This window comes from Phytophthora infestans, genomic scaffold (genome assembly GCF_000142945.1).
Source record: "Phytophthora infestans T30-4 supercont1.420 genomic scaffold, whole genome shotgun sequence".
Classification (NCBI taxonomy): domain Eukaryota; phylum Oomycota; class Peronosporomycetes; order Peronosporales; family Peronosporaceae; genus Phytophthora; species Phytophthora infestans.
Window position 1 is genome coordinate 13,611 of NW_003303340.1, and position 6,835 is coordinate 20,445.

The window sequence follows — 6,835 nt, forward strand, 5'->3', positions numbered from 1 at the left end:
TTTTGCAGAATCACACCAAATCCAGGTGAATCCACACCACTCAATCTGAACGAATCACGTTTGAGGAAGTTTAGATTTTCAACCTATGAAATCGCCCTATCCACGCTTCAGACCATAAATCTCCCAAACAAAGATCGCTTCATTTTAAAGATACCAGAGCAATATCAAGCTTCTCGAGTACTTAACTCACGTGAAAGAAGCGACATGGCCCGCGAAGACTTTAGCTGCTACTGGAGGACATGAAATTGTTCGTCATCGTCAAGGGCCAGCTAGCCCCCTGCGTTGTATGCGCGCTAATGAGACCGCATCAGATGCGCTACCAGTTGCTGCAATGCTCATCCAAAACAGGCAAGACAGCGACACCGTACGACACATGTCCGTGGAAGGCAAAGGTGTTGACTTGTTAGGAAATCCACCGCGTTACAATCATGGAAGCTGGTGCACATGAAACACTCATTCGAGAGTCGAAGAAACCCAAGATGACACCAAGACTCGAGGATCATGGTCGTGAGATGGCCACCCAGGGCCTAAAACGAGCTTGTATTCGCATGGGAATGAGTGAAACGGCGATTTAGTCTAGTAGAACGAGATGCCGACGTTGCGACAGGGTCAATGGTTTGTTGGCAACTTCACGAAAAACCGCTGGAACCGCAATGACGACCACGACGACATTTTGGGGCAAATCGACCAGCTGACGTACGGTCCAGCGACGTCGGACATCGAGCCATTTTCGTTTGCCTGGAATCGTGACCCTAATGGTAAGCCTGATGTCGGAAACGGGTCCGACGAGAAGCCATTCCTGGTGGGCTTGACAACTAAGCGTCTGTTACCTCACCGTTCCTGTTCTCCATGGATGCCACGTTCAAGCTAAGCCAGGTGGGGTATCTAGTGATCGTTTGCGGCATATCCGACAGGTGTCGCTCATTTCACCTAGTGGCGTTGTTCATCACGTCACAACGGCTGAAGTGACTTTATGTGAAAGCGCTAACGTCACTTCGTAAGATATTTACCGCAGTGACGAACCAGCAGCTTCATCTCAAGTATGTGATGGCCGACGCTGAAGTTGCGCAGCAACGTGCCGTTACCGAAGTTTTTGGCGTCGACTCGGATTTTATCTACCTGATGTGTTTCTACCACGTAATGATAAAAGTGCACGAGAAGCTCAAGGATACTAGATTCAGCTTGTGTGAACAAAAGATCGCTGATGTTGACGACCTTCACTTTGCATGCAGCCAAGAAGCCTATGAGGAACAGAAGATGGCTGTTTTGAAGCGGTGGTCCCGTGAAAAGCAACTGAGTGGATTCCGGCACTATTTCGAAACTGTGTGGATGACGAGCAGGAATTGTCGATGGCAATGTTTTCATAGGCCACGCGGATATGCGACGACGAACAATCCTGTGGAGCAGTTTAACAGACTGATCAAGCGCGACTACACACTTCGTACCAAGCACAAAATTGGCATGTTGTTTCGGCTACTAGCGGACTGTTGCGGCCACCAGTCTGTGATACCACGAGCGTTCACGGAGAGTGCTGACGTCACCAATCAACTTAAGGCCCGGGCTCGCGCTTTCAGAAAGCGCGATATCATCGTCGACAAGACCCCTAGCCGTTCCAGCATCGCATTTTTGCTGAACTCCCCGAATCCCAACGTTGTTCGTGTTCAGCCGCGCAGCTGCGAGCATTGTCTTTTTGCCTGAGCTGGGGTGCAGTCGTGAGGTAGCACCTGTGTCGGCCCAGATGGGTGTGAACTACGCGCAAATGGAATAGCAGGGACAACCGGAAGGGGGCTGGAATGTTGATGTGAGTACGGGTACCTGTCCTTGCCAGTACAACTTAAAGTTCGTCATTTGCATTCACGTGGTGTTTGCTCTTCAGATCAAGTGCTACACCGGCTTAGATGGCAAGAAAATGCTTGTCAGCCGCTCTGTTCCAAGAAAACGACGACAACCGCATAAAATGGCCACTCGTGTGCCAGCCGGTCGGCCGCTGTCAAATTAGTATGCCCTAAGCACTGATTAGAACTGAGCTTAACACAAATAGCATTTCTTGTGAACCGAAACATTTTACCTCTTCAAAATTGAATGTAAAAAATCTGACTAAGGTCAATAGAGATAGTTCTACCAGACATGTTGCATTTTCCCAATTGTCTATAAAACCTCTGACACAGAAATGAAACCAACGTAGTGAAACAGTTCTATTCCTCTAGTCGTTTTTAAAAAAGCACAGCGATGTCAACAACCTCCCCAACTTAAGTTGCTCTCCCGACCGGCTTCTACCTGTTTTTACGGCGGCGCCAGCAGCACCTTGCAACCGAGGTTGGGGCCTCGACCAAGCAGCTACCAGGTACTTGAGAGCGTGGGATCATCTAGGCGAATTCCCAAACGTCGCAGCCACTATTCAGCGACTGTTAGATTCTGTGCCTCACGCCCGTATCACGTCTCATTGAGACGGTCTCGCAAGGGGACTGTGCAGGGGAAACAGAGTGGGTGCTGCCATCTGGAACCGACCTGCAAGGACGACCAACCTACCAGATGCGCACTTTTCTCGAGGACCGACGTATTGACGGTCATGTTTTACGCTCTGGGAACCGACTTAGGAACTTGCAGAAAATCTACCATTGGGTGAGCTTCGTCAGTACAGACAACGCAATCGCCGCAGAGTTGAGCGCGCTTACTTTAAGTAGAAGCAGAAGAAGAGTAGTTTGAAAAGAAGACAAGCACCGGTGCCCATTCTATATATAATTTTGTTTAGATTCAAGTACTTACACACTTGATTGTCCAATTCATGCATGCATAACATGCCAGCAAACGCACCACCAAAATCCATCAGCTAAAGCGGTACAGGTACTAACCCATCAGCTCGTTCTGCCCAAGCCTTCGGCAACGCGTCTGCTGGCACATTGCGCGGGACCCAGTCAGGCCTTCCTCTCCGGTGGCGCCGCCGAGTCAGCCCCCGGATGGCCGTGACACGCCCCGGCTTCTTCTGCCCTTGGAGGAAATTCAGAAATGAGGTGGGTGAATCGCTGGGCGATCGTGAGGGATGAGCGGGATGGACGGCTCTCTGCCACTCGGAGATAGCGGCCCATCCCGCAGTGCCACGGCAACATCTTCACTTCTAATCTGTGTAACAAACACAGTTCGTGTGTGTTTGCCGCACCTTGCTTTGTGTTTCTCATAAATTGTCTTTTTAAATTTAGAATCGGACACTGAAGAATTAAATGCTCGACCAGTGCTGCATGCAAACGTAATCGACTCAAAACGAATTTGAGGTGACGCAAAACGTTTTTAGATGGTCACTACCACGTGAAACACTCGTGAGAGATGTGTCCTTCTTATTTTTGGGCAGTGCAATCCGCACTCCATCCACTTAGCATGACATTCCTAGGGCATGTAGAAGTACTAATGTACACAATAGAACACATTAACTAGTCGACGCTGCAGTACATAGTTAAGCGGAGACTCAGTAGGACACTTTCGCGTTGGCTCTCGTCTGCGGACTTAGCGACCCAGAGATACCGAACATAAATAAACCGAAAACGCAATATTTTATTGACCCATAAAACAATTTATTTTGCAACCAATTTGGTCCTGCACTCAAAACGCATTTCACAAAATTTAATCCGTTATTACTTATTTTTCAAGCTGCCCCCACCAATCAAAAAGCACAGGATGTGATCACCCCCGACCTACCAGCCCTGCAGCGAACAGCAAACCTCATTTTCCAAAGTGCTTTCTAGCCAGCAACCAAGGACCAGTCACGTTATGTTTGCGCCCCGTCCAGTGCTCAACCCTAGACAAATTACGGCCTTCTTCTTCCAACCGTTGCTCGATGAAGAGGGTAATTTGACGGAATATCATGTATGCTAGGCATGCGGAAGGCAACGCGAACACGTCCCGAAGAATGGCTACACCAATATGGGGACGCATGTGTACAAGTATCTCCCCAATTTTGGGAGCGAGATGCGAGGTGTAACCTCCGCGGCTACGGGAACGCTCGTCTCCTGGGTAAGTCGAAAGGCATCCACCCGCTACGCGTGGATGAATTGCGTCCTGTCATGCAACTTGCCACTTTCCTTTTGAGAGTTAAAGAAGACACGCCAGTAAGTACTCAGTTTTACTAATTTGATGGTACCTTTTATTTACACCAACAACCTTTTTGGGCCCAGGTACGCGAATTTAACCGATGTGTCCGTAGATACACTGCTGTCCAATATGAGTGGCGTGACAAAGGTTGTCAAAACCAACATCGGAGAGGAGATGCCAACTGACTTTGGCGTCATACTCGACGATTGAAGCTTTGGTACTGAGCAATACCAGGGCGTCTACGGATGCTATAATGCTGCAAGCGGCCCTCGGTACCCACTCCTGGCATGGCCTCAGTTATGGAAGAGCCCGGCGACAGCCTAACCGCGGAGGGTCATCTGAAGGCAGCTGAGTGGTTTCTACGGGTTTTCGGCTAAACAATCGAATGAGTCAAACTTATTACCTGGCTGTAATATGGCAGCGGTCATTGATGACCTTAGTCAGCAATGCGTTTTAGTCGATTCAGGTACTACAAGTACGTAACCAGACCCGAGTTTGACCTACAGTAGTAAAATACGGTTTTTTTTTGGCGCTCTTATCAGCATCACAAATGCCAAAACTATGTCGTGATGCTGCAAGACGTTTAGACGTACTAATTGGTGCAGATGACGACGGACCAGCCCAAGAGCTCGATACTGCTGATCCAAACGAGACAAACACGATAGAATTAGGAACTTCGACGCTGTGACCACTGTAACGGCGAGTCTAAATAGTGATCGACTATGCAGTCGGGAGAAACACCATGAGATGAGATACCGGGATTACTAGCCTTAGACCTACGACCAGTTTGGGGATACCAACCAGTTTCGCGCTGTATCCATCTGACTAATCGGGGTTCTAGAGAAAGAACACTATGATTTGATTGGTGAGTAATCGTGTGATCCAAAACGCAGATTTGTGGGACAAGTAGAATAAGACATATATAAAGGGCTACGAAACTGGTTGTGACTCCGTTACGCTGGTTGTGCATTTGCTAGGCTTTAGAGGATTTCTGCACACTATCAGCGCAAACATACACACTAATTCCGAAAACATAAGCACTCTAAAGCTGCGTTTTCTTAGAAATAATTCGTCTCCATTTAGTAGACATGACTCCAAATCGAAATGGGCGCGTCGCAGACAGTTTATAGATTTTTAAAGCATAATGGTTGTAAGTATTGCTGTCCAACGGGAAACAACTGCGATGCCTGTTGAGTTGTAAGCGGAATCACGATGAAAATAACACAAAATCGACAATGGAACAAGTCAAGATACCGTTGTTCTTTGTGTAGCTTAATATTCTGTCATGTGGAACATGCTTCAATTAATTCCACTTAGCATCAAAACTACCAAACGCATGCCAACAAGTGATGGGGAAGGCGAGGAAAACCTGATCCTAACTTAGGATCAGGTTTTCCTCGCTTAGGATTCCTAAGCACCATCTCGGAGACGGTCCAGCTCCACATTCAAGCAAAGCGAACAGGAGATGGTAAGATTCAAAGCACGTCCGCGCCGTCGCGCTGCGCATCACTGAATTAAATTCATCTAAAATAATACTATTTCAGTAACGTCAACGTAGCTAACACACTATGATGAGCTTGAGTTTTGACCGAAATCGAGGTGCTCGGGATCTGTTAACCGTAGCGGTGTCAATTTCAACGAAGTTTATTTCAGCTCGTGGAGTCATGTTGAGGCGGGGCTTATGATTTTGATGATGATTTAACTGCTACCGAAGGGCAGCAGATCTTGCGACGTCTAACGCTTACAAATTGACCTTTCCATTTATCCTCTTCCAAACTACCAAAATAAATTCATTGAGGTTAATAATGCGCTGCGGCCAAATTAGTTTCCATTGTTATTCTGGCCTTTGTGAGGTCCTTCTTTCTTGCAGTTGTAGATCTTGGTGAGCTGGTGTTAAGATGCCACATGTCACTTTCCAAAAAGCTCCGGACCCACAGGTGGCCAAGACACCGCGTAGGGCCAGTATAACCTAACTTGGCCACAGTATCCTCGTCAACATCTAAATGCTGGCTGAAAGCATCTTAAGTACCTCCCCTCTACCGACCGACGAGTACTTGAAGAAGACGAATAGTTGCAATGCGGTGACCGCCCCCATCCCCCCCCGTCTCCCGAGCAAGACGAATAATGTTGCCTTGTCCATCCCAGACTCTCGCTGGAACCGGCCATCAAAGGCGACGCTTTTAGCCACGATCTTACTTTAGGTACAATTCCTCTGGTTGCCCAGTATCGCTTAGCCCTTTAGTACTGGAACAGATCCGGTAAAAAGAAAGAAGCACATTTTTCACCCACGCCCCATCACGATAACAGAGAAAAAGATTATTCAGGTATCTGACACACTGCTACATGTGACATCTTTTTATTTTATTTTATATTTTTTATGGAACAGTTGTCACTTAGCTACCCTAACGACATCCTGTGACCTTGTCGGTGTCCGTCTACTCGCCAGATCATCTGTCGTTTGATAAAGAGAGGGACCCGCTTTGGCGATGTCGTGGAGTTACGGAGCATTTCCAACAGCGTTTTGCTGATTTTGCGGCTCCGATTGATGTTTGTAGCATTGATGAGATGACCGTCCGAACCATGGCAAGGATGCGGGCTTAGACGTTCATGCCGTCTAAGCCCGATAAGTACGGTGTGCGGCTCTATGCCGTTGTTAGTTGTCTTCGGTCTTCTCTTCTTCATCCTCGCTATTCGCCAGCAAACCGGACTCTATCGCATGCATCACGACCGCATCGTCTCCAACAAATACCTC